This window comes from Anguilla anguilla, chromosome 9, assembly GCF_013347855.1.
Source record: "Anguilla anguilla isolate fAngAng1 chromosome 9, fAngAng1.pri, whole genome shotgun sequence".
Lineage (NCBI taxonomy): Eukaryota > Metazoa > Chordata > Actinopteri > Anguilliformes > Anguillidae > Anguilla > Anguilla anguilla.
In genome coordinates, this window is record NC_049209.1 from 32,425,222 (window position 1) to 32,440,374 (window position 15,153).

The 15,153-nt window shown below is 42.0% G+C and overlaps 27 non-coding genes across 27 annotated transcripts; all 27 read left to right on the plus strand.

Moving 5' to 3' along the window:
• The first annotated feature begins 324 nt into the window (after positions 1 to 324).
• On the plus strand, positions 325 to 396 carry trnah-gug. Its single transcript has one exon. It is a non-coding gene; the product is annotated as a tRNA-His (tRNA).
• Positions 397 to 901: 505 nt separating this feature from the next.
• On the plus strand, positions 902 to 973 carry trnae-uuc. Its single transcript has one exon. It is a non-coding gene; the product is annotated as a tRNA-Glu (tRNA).
• A 442-nt stretch (positions 974 to 1,415) lies between these two features.
• Positions 1,416 to 1,487, plus strand: trnah-gug. The gene has a single exon. It is a non-coding gene; the product is annotated as a tRNA-His (tRNA).
• A 504-nt stretch (positions 1,488 to 1,991) lies between these two features.
• On the plus strand, positions 1,992 to 2,063 carry trnae-uuc. The gene has a single exon. It is a non-coding gene; the product is annotated as a tRNA-Glu (tRNA).
• A 441-nt stretch (positions 2,064 to 2,504) lies between these two features.
• On the plus strand, positions 2,505 to 2,576 carry trnah-gug. Its single transcript has one exon. It is a non-coding gene; the product is annotated as a tRNA-His (tRNA).
• A 505-nt stretch (positions 2,577 to 3,081) lies between these two features.
• On the plus strand, positions 3,082 to 3,153 carry trnae-uuc. Its single transcript has one exon. It is a non-coding gene; the product is annotated as a tRNA-Glu (tRNA).
• A 442-nt stretch (positions 3,154 to 3,595) lies between these two features.
• On the plus strand, positions 3,596 to 3,667 carry trnah-gug. Its single transcript has one exon. It is a non-coding gene; the product is annotated as a tRNA-His (tRNA).
• Positions 3,668 to 4,171: 504 nt separating this feature from the next.
• trnae-uuc lies at positions 4,172 to 4,243 on the plus strand. The gene has a single exon. It is a non-coding gene; the product is annotated as a tRNA-Glu (tRNA).
• Positions 4,244 to 4,684: 441 nt separating this feature from the next.
• On the plus strand, positions 4,685 to 4,756 carry trnah-gug. Its single transcript has one exon. It is a non-coding gene; the product is annotated as a tRNA-His (tRNA).
• A 505-nt stretch (positions 4,757 to 5,261) lies between these two features.
• On the plus strand, positions 5,262 to 5,333 carry trnae-uuc. Its single transcript has one exon. It is a non-coding gene; the product is annotated as a tRNA-Glu (tRNA).
• Positions 5,334 to 5,775: 442 nt separating this feature from the next.
• On the plus strand, positions 5,776 to 5,847 carry trnah-gug. Its single transcript has one exon. It is a non-coding gene; the product is annotated as a tRNA-His (tRNA).
• A 504-nt stretch (positions 5,848 to 6,351) lies between these two features.
• trnae-uuc lies at positions 6,352 to 6,423 on the plus strand. The gene has a single exon. It is a non-coding gene; the product is annotated as a tRNA-Glu (tRNA).
• Positions 6,424 to 6,854: 431 nt separating this feature from the next.
• Positions 6,855 to 6,926, plus strand: trnah-gug. The gene has a single exon. It is a non-coding gene; the product is annotated as a tRNA-His (tRNA).
• Positions 6,927 to 7,431: 505 nt separating this feature from the next.
• trnae-uuc lies at positions 7,432 to 7,503 on the plus strand. The gene has a single exon. It is a non-coding gene; the product is annotated as a tRNA-Glu (tRNA).
• Positions 7,504 to 7,946: 443 nt separating this feature from the next.
• On the plus strand, positions 7,947 to 8,018 carry trnah-gug. Its single transcript has one exon. It is a non-coding gene; the product is annotated as a tRNA-His (tRNA).
• A 504-nt stretch (positions 8,019 to 8,522) lies between these two features.
• Positions 8,523 to 8,594, plus strand: trnae-uuc. The gene has a single exon. It is a non-coding gene; the product is annotated as a tRNA-Glu (tRNA).
• Positions 8,595 to 9,036: 442 nt separating this feature from the next.
• trnah-gug lies at positions 9,037 to 9,108 on the plus strand. The gene has a single exon. It is a non-coding gene; the product is annotated as a tRNA-His (tRNA).
• Positions 9,109 to 9,613: 505 nt separating this feature from the next.
• On the plus strand, positions 9,614 to 9,685 carry trnae-uuc. The gene has a single exon. It is a non-coding gene; the product is annotated as a tRNA-Glu (tRNA).
• Positions 9,686 to 10,117: 432 nt separating this feature from the next.
• trnah-gug lies at positions 10,118 to 10,189 on the plus strand. The gene has a single exon. It is a non-coding gene; the product is annotated as a tRNA-His (tRNA).
• Positions 10,190 to 10,694: 505 nt separating this feature from the next.
• On the plus strand, positions 10,695 to 10,766 carry trnae-uuc. Its single transcript has one exon. It is a non-coding gene; the product is annotated as a tRNA-Glu (tRNA).
• A 432-nt stretch (positions 10,767 to 11,198) lies between these two features.
• Positions 11,199 to 11,270, plus strand: trnah-gug. Its single transcript has one exon. It is a non-coding gene; the product is annotated as a tRNA-His (tRNA).
• Positions 11,271 to 11,774: 504 nt separating this feature from the next.
• Positions 11,775 to 11,846, plus strand: trnae-uuc. The gene has a single exon. It is a non-coding gene; the product is annotated as a tRNA-Glu (tRNA).
• A 432-nt stretch (positions 11,847 to 12,278) lies between these two features.
• Positions 12,279 to 12,350, plus strand: trnah-gug. The gene has a single exon. It is a non-coding gene; the product is annotated as a tRNA-His (tRNA).
• Positions 12,351 to 12,856: 506 nt separating this feature from the next.
• On the plus strand, positions 12,857 to 12,928 carry trnae-uuc. The gene has a single exon. It is a non-coding gene; the product is annotated as a tRNA-Glu (tRNA).
• Positions 12,929 to 13,370: 442 nt separating this feature from the next.
• On the plus strand, positions 13,371 to 13,442 carry trnah-gug. The gene has a single exon. It is a non-coding gene; the product is annotated as a tRNA-His (tRNA).
• A 506-nt stretch (positions 13,443 to 13,948) lies between these two features.
• Positions 13,949 to 14,020, plus strand: trnae-uuc. Its single transcript has one exon. It is a non-coding gene; the product is annotated as a tRNA-Glu (tRNA).
• Positions 14,021 to 14,463: 443 nt separating this feature from the next.
• On the plus strand, positions 14,464 to 14,535 carry trnah-gug. Its single transcript has one exon. It is a non-coding gene; the product is annotated as a tRNA-His (tRNA).
• The last annotated feature ends 618 nt before the right edge of the window (positions 14,536 to 15,153 follow it).

Consider the following 15,153-nt stretch of genomic DNA (forward strand, 5'->3'; position numbering starts at 1 on the left):
TGACATGTCCGACAGCCTCGTTCTTATTGAAGCTGCACAAGTTTATCCAAAAAAAAACTGACAACATGCAGCTTCCTATGTGGGCAGTATCAAACTGGTCATGCATTTTTTTTTTTCAAAAGGATGACAAACTTGTCTTTAGAATATTTGGATATACTGATATTCCTCTACTGGTTCCAATAGAGGACCACGTCAAGGTTCTCATATAGTCTTGCCCTAAGGATTCCAGGTCACCCAGCTCCTCCAGTCTCCTCGGAATCAATTCCAGGAATGGGAAGCACCAGAGGCGGAAACAGCATTCCCAGTAGCATCCGTTGGCCGCATGCCGTGATCGTATAGTGGTTAGTACTCTGCGTTGTGGCCGCAGCAACACCGGTTCGAATCCGGGTCACGGCAACTTTTGGGTACGTGACTCATTTGAGTCGTGTTTTAATTTCTGAAGACTTTGTTTTGCTTCTGTCGTATTAATAAAAGTTCTTGTTCGTAAATAGTTTCAGGAGTGTTATATCCCTCTGTGTGTTTTCCAGGGCAAGATTGCACAGGTTTTCTCGTATAAAAACTTGAATGTTTAATTCACATAGTGATTTTTCTTGAAAAACTGTGGTTAATGTTTCTTAATTGTTCATAACATTTTCAGAGCACTACAGGCAATGTGGTATAGGGGAGCTGGATGGCACCCATCAACTGCATTCAATGATCGTGTAGCGGTTAGTGATCGACGTCGTAGTCATACCGATTTTGGTTTAAATCCAAGTCACGGCGTACTTTGGGCTTTGGTTGTGTCATGCTTATGTTGAAAGCTTTCATTTTGCTTGTACCGTACTGATGAAAATCCTTGTAACTACATAGTTTCACAAGTGTTATGTTTTTTTTTTTTGGTCAGTCTAGTATTGTGCGCCTTTCCCATATGGTCTAGCGGTTAGGATTCCTGGTTTTCACCCAGGCGGCCCGGGTTCGACTCCCGGTATGGGAAAATGACCTTTTAAATCAAAAAAGATCAGAGGAATGAGCTGTGGTCTGTGCTCAAAGGAATTTCTGTGATTGGCTTCTCTGTCTGTGACTTACCAAAGAAAAACATCCAGCAAGTGATTGACATGTCCGACAGCCTCGTTCTTATTGAAGCTGCACAAGTTTATCCAAAAAAAAACTGACAACATGCAGCTTCCTATGTGGGCAGTATCAAACTGGTCATGCATTTTTTTTTTTTCAAAAGGATGACAAACTTGTCTTTAGAATATTTGGATATACTGATATTCCTCTACTGGTTCCAAAAGAGGACCACGTCAAGGTTCTCATATAGTCTTGCCCTAAGGATTCCAGGTCACCCAGCTCCTCCAGTCTCCTCGGAATCAATTCCAGGAATAGGAAGCACCAGAGGCGGAAACAGCATTCCCAGTAGCATCCGTTGGCCGCATGCCGTGATCGTATAGTGGTTAGTACTCTGCGTTGTGGCCGCAGCAACCCCGGTTCGAATCCGGGTCACGGCAACTTTTGGGTACGTGACTCATTTGAGTCGTGTTTTAATTTCTGAAGACTTTGTTTTGCTTCTGTCGTATTAATAAAAGTTCTTGTTCGTAAATAGTTTCAGGAGTGTTTATCCCTCTGTGTGTTTTCCAGGGCAAGATTGCACAGGTTTTCTCGTATAAAAACTTGAATGTTTAATTCACATAGTGAATTTTCTTGAAAAACTGTGGTTAATGTTTCTTAATTGTTCATAACATTTTCAGAGCACTACAGGCAATGTGGTATAGGGGAGCTGGATGGCACCCATCAACTGCATTCAATGATCGTGTAGCGGTTAGTGATCGACGTCGTAGTCATACCGATTTTGGTTTAAATCCAAGTCACGGCGTACTTTGGGCTTTGGTTGTGTCATGCTTATGTTGAAAGCTTTCATTTTGCTTGTACCGTACTGATGAAAATCCTTGTAACTACATAGTTTCACAAGTGTTATGTTTTTTTTTTTTGGTCAGTCTAGTATTGTGCGCCTTTCCCATATGGTCTAGCGGTTAGGATTCCTGGTTTTCACCCAGGCGGCCTGGGTTCGACTCCCGGTATGGGAAAATGACCTTTTAAATCAAAAAAGATCAGAGGAATGAGCTGTGGTCTGTGCTCAAAGGAATTTCTGTGATTGGCTTCTCTGTCTGTGACTTACCAAAGAAAAACATCCAGCAAGTGATTGACATGTCCGACAGCCTCGTTCTTATTGAAGCTGCACAAGTTTATCCAAAAAGAAACTGACAACATGCAGCTTCCTATGTGGGCAGTATCAAACTGGTCATGCATTTTTTTTTTTCAAAAGGATGACAAACTTGTCTTTAGAATATTTGGATATACTGATATTCCTCTACTGGTTCCAATAGAGGACCACGTCAAGGTTCTCATATAGTCTTGCCCTAAGGATTCCAGGTCACCCAGCTCCTCCAGTCTCCTCGGAATCAATTCCAGGAATGGGAAGCACCAGAGGCGGAAACAGCATTCCCAGTAGCATCCGTTGGCCGCATGCCGTGATCGTATAGTGGTTAGTACTCTGCGTTGTGGCCGCAGCAACACCGGTTCGAATCCGGGTCACGGCAACTTTTGGGTACGTGACTCATTTGAGTCGTGTTTTAATTTCTGAAGACTTTGTTTTGCTTCTGTCGTATTAATAAAAGTTCTTGTTCGTAAATAGTTTCAGAAGTGTTATATCCCTCTGTGTGTTTTCCAGGGCAAGATTGCACAGGTTTTCTCGTATAAAAACTTGAATGTTTAATTCACATAGTGATTTTTCTTGAAAAACTGTGGTTAATGTTTCTTAATTGTTCATAACATTTTCAGAGCACTACAGGCAATGTGGTATAGGGGAGCTGGATGGCACCCATCAACTGCATTCAATGATCGTGTAGCGGTTAGTGATCGACGTCGTAGTCATACCGATTTTGGTTTAAATCCAAGTCACGGCGTACTTTGGGCTTTGGTTGTGTCATGCTTATGTTGAAAGCTTTCATTTTGCTTGTACCGTACTGATGAAAATCCTTGTAACTACATAGTTTCACAAGTGTTATGTTTTTTTTTTTTGGTCAGTCTAGTATTGTGCGCCTTTCCCATATGGTCTAGCGGTTAGGATTCCTGGTTTTCACCCAGGCGGCCCGGGTTCGACTCCCGGTATGGGAAAATGACCTTTTAAATCAAAAAAGATCAGAGGAATGAGCTGTGGTCTGTGCTCAAAGGAATTTCTGTGATTGGCTTCTCTGTCTGTGACTTACCAAAGAAAAACATCCAGCAAGTGATTGACATGTCCGACAGCCTCGTTCTTATTGAAGCTGCACAAGTTTATCCAAAAAAAAACTGACAACATGCAGCTTCCTATGTGGGCAGTATCAAACTGGTCATGCATTTTTTTTTTTTCAAAAGGATGACAAACTTGTCTTTAGAATATTTGGATATACTGATATTCCTCTACTGGTTCCAAAAGAGGACCACGTCAAGGTTCTCATATAGTCTTGCCCTAAGGATTCCAGGTCACCCAGCTCCTCCAGTCTCCTCGGAATCAATTCCAGGAATAGGAAGCACCAGAGGCGGAAACAGCATTCCCAGTAGCATCCGTTGGCCGCATGCCGTGATCGTATAGTGGTTAGTACTCTGCGTTGTGGCCGCAGCAACCCCGGTTCGAATCCGGGTCACGGCAACTTTTGGGTACGTGACTCATTTGAGTCGTGTTTTAATTTCTGAAGACTTTGTTTTGCTTCTGTCGTATTAATAAAAGTTCTTGTTCGTAAATAGTTTCAGGAGTGTTTATCCCTCTGTGTGTTTTCCAGGGCAAGATTGCACAGGTTTTCTCGTATAAAAACTTGAATGTTTAATTCACATAGTGAATTTTCTTGAAAAACTGTGGTTAATGTTTCTTAATTGTTCATAACATTTTCAGAGCACTACAGGCAATGTGGTATAGGGGAGCTGGATGGCACCCATCAACTGCATTCAATGATCGTGTAGCGGTTAGTGATCGACGTCGTAGTCATACCGATTTTGGTTTAAATCCAAGTCACGGCGTACTTTGGGCTTTGGTTGTGTCATGCTTATGTTGAAAGCTTTCATTTTGCTTGTACCGTACTGATGAAAATCCTTGTAACTACATAGTTTCACAAGTGTTATGTTTTTTTTTTTTGGTCAGTCTAGTATTGTGCGCCTTTCCCATATGGTCTAGCGGTTAGGATTCCTGGTTTTCACCCAGGCGGCCTGGGTTCGACTCCCGGTATGGGAAAATGACCTTTTAAATCAAAAAAGATCAGAGGAATGAGCTGTGGTCTGTGCTCAAAGGAATTTCTGTGATTGGCTTCTCTGTCTGTGACTTACCAAAGAAAAACATCCAGCAAGTGATTGACATGTCCGACAGCCTCGTTCTTATTGAAGCTGCACAAGTTTATCCAAAAAGAAACTGACAACATGCAGCTTCCTATGTGGGCAGTATCAAACTGGTCATGCATTTTTTTTTTTCAAAAGGATGACAAACTTGTCTTTAGAATATTTGGATATACTGATATTCCTCTACTGGTTCCAATAGAGGACCACGTCAAGGTTCTCATATAGTCTTGCCCTAAGGATTCCAGGTCACCCAGCTCCTCCAGTCTCCTCGGAATCAATTCCAGGAATGGGAAGCACCAGAGGCGGAAACAGCATTCCCAGTAGCATCCGTTGGCCGCATGCCGTGATCGTATAGTGGTTAGTACTCTGCGTTGTGGCCGCAGCAACCCCGGTTCGAATCCGGGTCACGGCAACTTTTGGGTACGTGACTCATTTGAGTCATGTTTTAATTTCTGAAGACTTTGTTTTGCTTCTGTCGTATTAATAAAAGTTCTTGTTCGTAAATAGTTTCAGGAGTGTTATATCCCTCTGTGTGTTTTCCAGGGCAAGATTGCACAGGTTTTCTCGTATAAAAACTTGAATGTTTAATTCACATAGTGAATTTTCTTGAAAAACTGTGGTTAATGTTTCTTAATTGTTCATAACATTTTCAGAGCACTACAGGCAATGTGGTATAGGGGAGCTGGATGGCACCCATCAACTGCATTCAATGATCGTGTAGCGGTTAGTGATCGACGTCGTAGTCATACCGATTTTGGTTTAAATCCAAGTCACGGCGTACTTTGGGCTTTGGTGGTGTCATGCTTATGTTGAAAGCTTTCATTTTGCTTGTATCGTATTGATGAAAATCCTTGTAACTACATAGTTTCACAAGTGTTATGTTTTTTTTTTTTGGTCAGTCTAGTATTGTGCGCCTTTCCCATATGGTCTAGCGGTTAGGATTCCTGGTTTTCACCCAGGCGGCCCGGGTTCGACTCCCGGTATGGGAAAATGACCTTTTAAATCAAAAAAGATCAGAGGAATGAGCTGTGGTCTGTGCTCAAAGGAATTTCTGTGATTGGCTTCTCTGTCTGTGACTTACCAAAGAAAAACATCCAGCAAGTGATTGACATGTCCGACAGCCTCGTTCTTATTGAAGCTGCACAAGTTTATCCAAAAAAAAACTGACAACATGCAGCTTCCTATGTGGGCAGTATCAAACTGGTCATGCATTTTTTTTTTTTCAAAAGGATGACAAACTTGTCTTTAGAATATTTGGATATACTGATATTCCTCTACTGGTTCCAAAAGAGGACCACGTCAAGGTTCTCATATAGTCTTGCCCTAAGGATTCCAGGTCACCCAGCTCCTCCAGTCTCCTCGGAATCAATTCCAGGAATAGGAAGCACCAGAGGCGGAAACAGCATTCCCAGTAGCATCCGTTGGCCGCATGCCGTGATCGTATAGTGGTTAGTACTCTGCGTTGTGGCCGCAGCAACCCCGGTTCGAATCCGGGTCACGGCAACTTTTGGGTACGTGACTCATTTGAGTCGTGTTTTAATTTCTGAAGACTTTGTTTTGCTTCTGTCGTATTAATAAAAGTTCTTGTTCGTAAATAGTTTCAGGAGTGTTTATCCCTCTGTGTGTTTTCCAGGGCAAGATTGCACAGGTTTTCTCGTATAAAAACTTGAATGTTTAATTCACATAGTGAATTTTCTTGAAAAACTGTGGTTAATGTTTCTTAATTGTTCATAACATTTTCAGAGCACTACAGGCAATGTGGTATAGGGGAGCTGGATGGCACCCATCAACTGCATTCAATGATCGTGTAGCGGTTAGTGATCGACGTCGTAGTCATACCGATTTTGGTTTAAATCCAAGTCACGGCGTACTTTGGGCTTTGGTGGTGTCATGCTTATGTTGAAAGCTTTCATTTTGCTTGTATCGTATTGATGAAAATCCTTGTAACTACATAGTTTCACAAGTGTTATGTTTTTTTTTTTTGGTCAGTCTAGTATTGTGCGCCTTTCCCATATGGTCTAGCGGTTAGGATTCCTGGTTTTCACCCAGGCGGCCCGGGTTCGACTCCCGGTATGGGAAAATGACCTTTTAAATCAAAAAAGATCAGAGGAATGAGCTGTGGTCTGTGCTCAAAGGAATTTCTGTGATTGGCTTCTCTGTCTGTGACTTACCAAAGAAAAACATCCAGCAAGTGATTGGCATGGTCGACAGCCTCGTTCTTATTGAAGTTCATCCAAAAAAAACTGACAACATGCAGCTTCCTATGTGGGCAGTATCAAACTGGTCATGCATTTTTTTTTTTCAAAAGGATGACAAACTTGTCTTTAGAATATTTGGATATACTGATATTCCTCTACTGGTTCCAATAGAGGACCACGTCAAGGTTCTCATATAGTCTTGCCCTAAGGATTCCAGGTCACCCAGCTCCTCTAGCCTCCTCGGAATCAATTCCAGGAATGGGAAGCACCAGAGGTGGAAACAGCATTCCCAGTAGCATCTGTTGGCCGCATGCCGTGATCGTATAGTGGTTAGTACTCTGCGTTGTGGCCGCAGCAACCCCGGTTCGAATCCGGGTCACGGCAACTTTTGGGTACGTGACTCATTTGAGTCGTGTTTTAATTTCTGAAGACTTTGTTTTGCTTCTGTCGTATTAATAAAAGTTCTTGTTCGTAAATAGTTTCAGGAGTGTTATATCCCTCTGTGTGTTTTCCAGGGCAAGATTGCACAGGTTTTCTCGTATAAAAACTTGAATGTTTAATTCACATAGTGATTTTTCTTGAAAAACTGTGGTTAATGTTTCTTAATTGTTCATAACATTTTCAGAGCACTACAGGCAATGTGGTATAGGGGAGCTGGATGGCACCCATCAACTGCATTCAATGATCGTGTAGCGGTTAGTGATCGACGTCGTAGTCATACCGATTTTGGTTTAAATCCAAGTCACGGCGTACTTTGGGCTTTGGTTGTGTCATGCTTATGTTGAAAGCTTTCATTTTGCTTGTACCGTACTGATGAAAATCCTTGTAACTACATAGTTTCACAAGTGTTATGTTTTTTTTTTTTGGTCAGTCTAGTATTGTGCGCCTTTCCCATATGGTCTAGCGGTTAGGATTCCTGGTTTTCACCCAGGCGGCCCGGGTTCGACTCCCGGTATGGGAAAATGACCTTTTAAATCAAAAAAGATCAGAGGAATGAGCTGTGGTCTGTGCTCAAAGGAATTTCTGTGATTGGCTTCTCTGTCTGTGACTTACCAAAGAAAAACATCCAGCAAGTGATTGACATGTCCGACAGCCTCGTTCTTATTGAAGCTGCACAAGTTTATCCAAAAAAAAACTGACAACATGCAGCTTCCTATGTGGGCAGTATCAAACTGGTCATGCATTTTTTTTTTTTTCAAAAGGATGACAAACTTGTCTTTAGAATATTTGGATATACTGATATTCCTCTACTGGTTCCAAAAGAGGACCACGTCAAGGTTCTCATATAGTCTTGCCCTAAGGATTCCAGGTCACCCAGCTCCTCCAGTCTCCTCGGAATCAATTCCAGGAATGGGAAGCACCAGAGGCGGAAAGAGCATTCCCAGTAGCATCCGTTGGCCGCATGCCGTGATCGTATAGTGGTTAGTACTCTGCGTTGTGGCCGCAGCAACCCCGGTTCGAATCCGGGTCACGGCAACTTTTGGGTACGTGACTCATTTGAGTCGTGTTTTAATTTCTGAAGACTTTGTTTTGCTTCTGTCGTATTAATAAAAGTTCTTGTTCGTAAATAGTTTCAGGAGTGTTATATCCCTCTGTGTGTTTTCCAGGGCAAGATTGCACAGGTTTTCTCGTATAAAAACTTGAATGTTTAATTCACATAGTGAATTTTCTTGAAAAACTGTGGTTAATGTTTCTTAATTGTTCATAACATTTTCAGAGCACTACAGGCAATGTGGTATAGGGGAGCTGGATGGCACCCATCAACTGCATTCAATGATCGTGTAGCGGTTAGTGATCGACGTCGTAGTCATACCGATTTTGGTTTAAATCCAAGTCACGGCGTACTTTGGGCTTTGGTTGTGTCATGCTTATGTTGAAAGCTTTCATTTTGCTTGTACCGTACTGATGAAAATCCTTGTAACTACATAGTTTCACAAGTGTTATGTTTTTTTTTTTGGTCAGTCTAGTATTGTGCGCCTTTCCCATATGGTCTAGCGGTTAGGATTCCTGGTTTTCACCCAGGCGGCCCGGGTTCGACTCCCGGTATGGGAAAATGACCTTTTAAATCAAAAAAGATCAGAGGAATGAGCTGTGGTCTGTGCTCAAAGGAATTTCTGTGATTGGCTTCTCTGTCTGTGACTTACCAAAGAAAAACATCCAGCAAGTGATTGACATGTCCGACAGCCTCGTTCTTATTGAAGCTGCACAAGTTTATCCAAAAAAAAACTGACAACATGCAGCTTCCTATGTGGGCAGTATCAAACTGGTCATGCATTTTTTTTTTTTCAAAAGGATGACAAACTTGTCTTTAGAATATTTGGATATACTGATATTCCTCTACTGGTTCCAAAAGAGGACCACGTCAAGGTTCTCATATAGTCTTGCCCTAAGGATTCCAGGTCACCCAGCTCCTCCAGTCTCCTCGGAATCAATTCCAGGAATAGGAAGCACCAGAGGCGGAAACAGCATTCCCAGTAGCATCCGTTGGCCGCATGCCGTGATCGTATAGTGGTTAGTACTCTGCGTTGTGGCCGCAGCAACCCCGGTTCGAATCCGGGTCACGGCAACTTTTGGGTACGTGACTCATTTGAGTCGTGTTTTAATTTCTGAAGACTTTGTTTTGCTTCTGTCGTATTAATAAAAGTTCTTGTTCGTAAATAGTTTCAGGAGTGTTATATCCCTCTGTGTGTTTTCCAGGGCAAGATTGCACAGGTTTTCTCGTATAAAAACTTGAATGTTTAATTCACATAGTGAATTTTCTTGAAAAACTGTGGTTAATGTTTCTTAATTGTTCATAACATTTTCAGAGCACTACAGGCAATGTGGTATAGGGGAGCTGGATGGCACCCATCAACTGCATTCAACGATCGTGTAGCGGTTAGAGATCGACGTCGTAGTCATACCGATTTTGGTTTAAATCCAAGTCACGGCGTACTTTGGGCTTTGGTTGTGTCATGCTTATGTTGAAAGCTTTCATTTTGCTTGTACCGTACTGATGAAAATCCTTGTAACTACATAGTTTCACAAGTGTTATGTTTTTTTTTTTTGGTCAGTCTAGTATTGTGCGCCTTTCCCATATGGTCTAGCGGTTAGGATTCCTGGTTTTCACCCAGGCAGCCCGGGTTCGACTCCCGGTATGGGAAAATGACCTTTTAAATCAAAAAAGATCAGAGGAATGAGCTGTGGTCTGTGCTCAAAGGAATTTCTGTGATTGGCTTCTCTGTCTGTGACTTACCAAAGAAAAACATCCAGCAAGTGATTGACATGTCCGACAGTCTCGTTCTTATTGAAGTTCATCCAAAAAAAACTGACAACATGCAGCTTCCTATGTGGGCAGTATCAAACTGGTCATGCATTTTTTTTTTTTCAAAAGGATGACAAACTTGTCTTTAGAATATTTGGATATACTGATATTCCTCTACTGGTTCCAATAGAGGACCACGTCAAGGTTCTCATATAGTCTTGCCCTAAGGATTCCAGGTCACCCAGCTCCTCCAGTCTCCTCGGAATCAATTCCAGGAATGGGAAGCACCAGAGGTGGAAACAGCATTCCCAGTAGCATCCGTTGGCCGCATGCCGTGATCGTATAGTGGTTAGTACTCTGCGTTGTGGCCGCAGCAACCCCGGTTCGAATCCGGGTCACGGCAACTTTTGGGTACGTGACTCATTTGAGTCATGTTTTAATTTCTGAAGACTTTGTTTTGCTTCTGTCGTATTAATAAAAGTTCTTGTTCGTAAATAGTTTCAGGAGTGTTATATCCCTCTGTGTGTTTTCCAGGGCAAGATTGCACAGGTTTTCTCGTATAAAAACTTGAATGTTTAATTCACATAGTGATTTTTCTTGAAAAACTGTGGTTAATGTTTCTTATTTGTTCATAACATTTTCAGAGCACTACAGGCAATGTGGTATAGGGGAGCTGGATGGCACCCATCAACTGCATTCAATGATCGTGTAGCGGTTAGTGATCGACGTCGTAGTCATACCGATTTTGGTTTAAATCCAAGTCACGGCGTACTTTGGGCTTTGGTTGTGTCATGCTTATGTTGAAAGCTTTCATTTTGCTTGTATCGTATTGATGAAAATCCTTGTAACTACATAGTTTCACAAGTGTTATGTTTTTTTTTTTTGGTCAGTCTAGTATTGTGCGCCTTTCCCATATGGTCTAGCGGTTAGGATTCCTGGTTTTCACCCAGGCGGCCCGGGTTCGACTCCCGGTATGGGAAAATGACCTTTTAAATCAAAAAAGATCAGAGGAATGAGCTGTGGTCTGTGCTCAAAGGAATTTCTGTGATTGGCTTCTCTGTCTGTGACTTACCAAAGAAAAACATCCAGCAAGTGATTGACATGTCCGACAGTCTCGTTCTTATTGAAGTTCATCCAAAAAAAACTGACAACATGCAGCTTCCTATGTGGGCAGTATCAAACTGGTCATGCATTTTTTTTTTTTCAAAAGGATGACAAACTTGTCTTTAGAATATTTGGATATACTATTATTCCTCTACTGGTTCCAATAGAGGACCACGTCAAGGTTCTCATATAGTCTTGCCCTAAGGATTCCAGGTCACCCAGCTCCTCCAGTCTCCTCGGAATCAATTCCAGGAATGGGAAGCACCAGAGGCGGAAAGAGCATTCCCAGTAGCATCCGTTGGCCGCATGCCGTGATCGTATAGTGGTTAGTACTCTGCGTTGTGGCCGCAGCAACCCCGGTTCGAATCCGGGTCACGGCAACTTTTGGGTACGTGACTCATTTGAGTCATGTTTTAATTTCTGAAGACTTTGTTTTGCTTCTGTCGTATTAATAAAAGTTCTTGTTCGTAAATAGTTTCAGGAGTGTTATATCCCTCTGTGTGTTTTCCAGGGCAAGATTGCACAGGTTTTCTCGTATAAAAACTTGAATGTTTAATTCACATAGTGAATTTTCTTGAAAAACTGTGGTTAATGTTTCTTATTTGTTCATAACATTTTCAGAGCACTACAGGCAATGTGGTATAGGGGAGCTGGATGGCACCCATCAACTGCATTCAACGATCGTGTAGCGGTTAGTGATCGACGTCGTAGTCATACCGATTTTGGTTTAAATCCAAGTCACGGCGTACTTTGGGCTTTGGTTGTGTCATGCTTATGTTGAAAGCTTTCATTTTGCTTGTATCGTATTGATGAAAATCCTTGTAACTACATAGTTTCACAAGTGTTATGTGTTTTTTTTTGGTCAGTCTAGTATTGTGCGCCTTTCCCATATGGTCTAGCGGTTAGGATTCCTGGTTTTCACCCAAGCGGCCCGGGTTCGACTCCCGGTATGGGAAAATGACCTTTTAAATCAAAAAAGATCAGAGGAATGAGCTGTGGTCTGTGCTCAAAGGAATTTCTGTGATTGGCTTCTCTGTCTGTGACTTACCAAAGAAAAACATCCAGCAAGTGATTGACATGTCCGACAGTCTCGTTCTTATTGAAGTTCATCCAAAAAAAACTGACAACATGCAGCTTCCTATGTGGGCAGTATCAAACTGGTCATGCATTTTTTTTTTTTCAAAAGGATGACAAACTTGTCTTTAGAATATTTGGATATACTGATATTCCTCTACTGGTTCCAATAGAGGACCACGTCAAGGTTCTCATATAGTCTTGCCCTAAGGATTCCAGGTCACCCAGCTCCTCCAGTCTCCTCGGAATCAATTCCAGGAATGGGAAGCACCAGAGGCGGAAACAGCATTCCCAGTAGCATCCGTTGGCCGCATGCCGTGATCGTATAGTGGTTAGTACTCTGCGTTGTGGCCGCAGCAACCCCGGTTCGAATCCGGGTCACGGCAACTTTTGGGTACGTGACTCATTTGAGTCATGTTTTAATTTCTGAAGACTTTGTTTTGCTTCTGTCGTATTAATAAAAGTTCTTGTTCGTAAATAGTTTCAGGAGTGTTATATCCCTCTGTGTTTTTTCCAGGGCAAGATTGCACAGGTTTTCTCATATAAAAACTTGAATGTTTAATTCACATAGTGAATTTTCTTGAAAAACTGTGGTTAATGTTTCTTAATTGTTCATAACATTTTCAGAGCACTACAGGCAATGTGGTATAGGGGAGCTGGATGGCACCCATCAACTGCATTCAATGATCGTGTAGCGGTTAGTGATCGACGTCGTAGTCATACCGATTTTGGTTTAAATCCAAGTCACGGCGTACTTTGGGCTTTGGTTGTGTCATGCTTATGTTGAACGCTTTCATTTTGCTTGTACCGTATTGATGAAAATCCTTGTAACTACATAGTTTCACAAGTGTTATGTTTTTTTTTTTTTGGTCAGTCTAGTATTGTGCGGCTTACCCATATGGTCTAGCGGTTAGGATTCCTGGTTTTCACCCAGGCGGCCCGGGTTCGACTCCCGGTATGGGAAAATGACCTTTTAAATCAAAAAAGATCAGAGGAATGAGCTGTGGTCTGTGCTCAAAGGAATTTCTGTGATTGGCTTCTCTGTCTGTGACTTACCAAAGAAAAACATCCAGCAAGTGATTGACATGTCCGACAGCCTCGTTCTTATTGAAGCTGCACAAGTTTATCCAAAAAAAAACTGACAACATGCAGCTTCCTATGTGGGAAGTATCAAACTGGTCATGCATTTTTTTTTTTTCAAAAGGATGACAAACTTGTCTTTAGAATATTTGGATATACTGATATTCCTCTACTGGTTCCAAAAGAGGACCACGTCAAGGTTCTCATATAGTCTTGCCCTAAGGATTCCAGGTCACCCAGCTCCTCCAGTCTCCTCGGAATCAATTCCAGGAATGGGAAGCACCAGAGGCGGAAACAGCATTCCCAGTAGCATCCGTTGGCCGCATGCCGTGATCGTATAGTGGTTAGTACTCTGCGTTGTGGCCGCAGCAACCCCGGTTCGAATCCGGGTCACGGCAACTTTTGGGTACGTGACTCATTTGAGTCATGTTTTAATTTCTGAAGACTTTGTTTTGCTTCTGTCGTATTAATAAAAGTTCTTGTTCGTAAATAGTTTCAGGAGTGTTATATCCCTCTGTGTTTTTTCCAGGGCAAGATTGCACAGGTTTTCTCATATAAAAACTTGAATGTTTAATTCACATAGTGATTTTTCTTGAAAAACTGTGGTTAATGTTTCTTAATTGTTCATAACATTTTCAGAGCACTACAGGCAATGTGGTATAGGGGAGCTGGATGGCACCCATCAACTGCATTCAATGATCGTGTAGCGGTTAGTGATCGACGTCGTAGTCATACCGATTTTGGTTTAAATCCAAGTCACGGCGTACTTTGGGCTTTGGTTGTGTCATGCTTATGTTGAACGCTTTCATTTTGCTTGTACCGTATTGATGAAAATCCTTGTAACTACATAGTTTCACAAGTGTTATGTTTTTTTTTTTTTGGTCAGTCTAGTATTGTGCGCCTTTCCCATATGGTCTAGCGGTTAGGATTCCTGGTTTTCACCCAGACGGCCCGGGTTCGACTCCCGGTATGGGAAAATGACCTTTTAAATCAAAAAAGATCAGAGGAATGAGCTGTGCTCTGTGCTCAAAGGAATTTCTGTGATTGGCTTCTCTGTCTGTGACTTACCAAAGAAAAACATCCAGCAAGTGATTGACATGTCCGACAGCCTCGTTCTTATTGAAGCTGCACAAGTTTATCCAAAAAAAAAACTGACAACATGCAGCTTCCTATGTGGGAAGTATCAAACTGGTCATGCATTTTTTTTTTTTCAAAAGGATGACAAACTTGTCTTTAGAATATTTGGATATACTGATATTCCTCTACTGGTTCCAAAAGAGGACCACGTCAAGGTTCTCATATAGTCTTGCCCTAAGGATTCCAGGTCACCCAGCTCCTCCAGTCTCCTCGGAATCAATTCCAGGAATGGGAAGCACCAGAGGCGGAAACAGCATTCCCAGTAGCATCCGTTGGCCGCATGCCGTGATCGTATAGTGGTTAGTACTCTGCGTTGTGGCCGCAGCAACCCCGGTTCGAATCCGGGTCACGGCAACTTTTGGGTACGTGACTCATTTGAGTCATGTTTTAATTTCTGAAGACTTTGTTTTGCTTCTGTCGTATTAATAAAAGTTCTTGTTCGTAAATAGTTTCAGGAGTGTTATATCCCTCTTTGTGTTTTCAGAGGCAACGCTGCATAGAACAACCCGGGCATGACTCCTTGTACGCGAATGTTCAAACCAAAAAGATAGCAGAACTTAAGAATTGATCTATACAAAGATCTTTACTTTTTTTTAAAAAAAATCTTGTATTCCTCATATAGTTTCTAAAGAGGGCCTTGCTAAGCTTTTCATATAGTGTAGCAGTAAGTGTTCCTGCTTCTCACCTAGGCTCCCCAGTATCAACTCCCTGAATGGGAATTTCCAGTCTGTGGTCATGCTTTGATAACAAATTTGTCTTTGCATGGTTTAGAAAATCTTACTTTCCTGTTCCTCGCCATGCTTCTTATATAGTCTAGCCCTATATATTCCTGGTATTCATAGAAAATAAAGATACATTTCCTCTTACCCTATGTGCCATCTATCCATCCAGATAGTTTTGCTGAGATTTGGCAACTATCTACTGCAGCTCACCCTTATAAAATGGACCTTAATGGGACCAACGTGTGTGGCA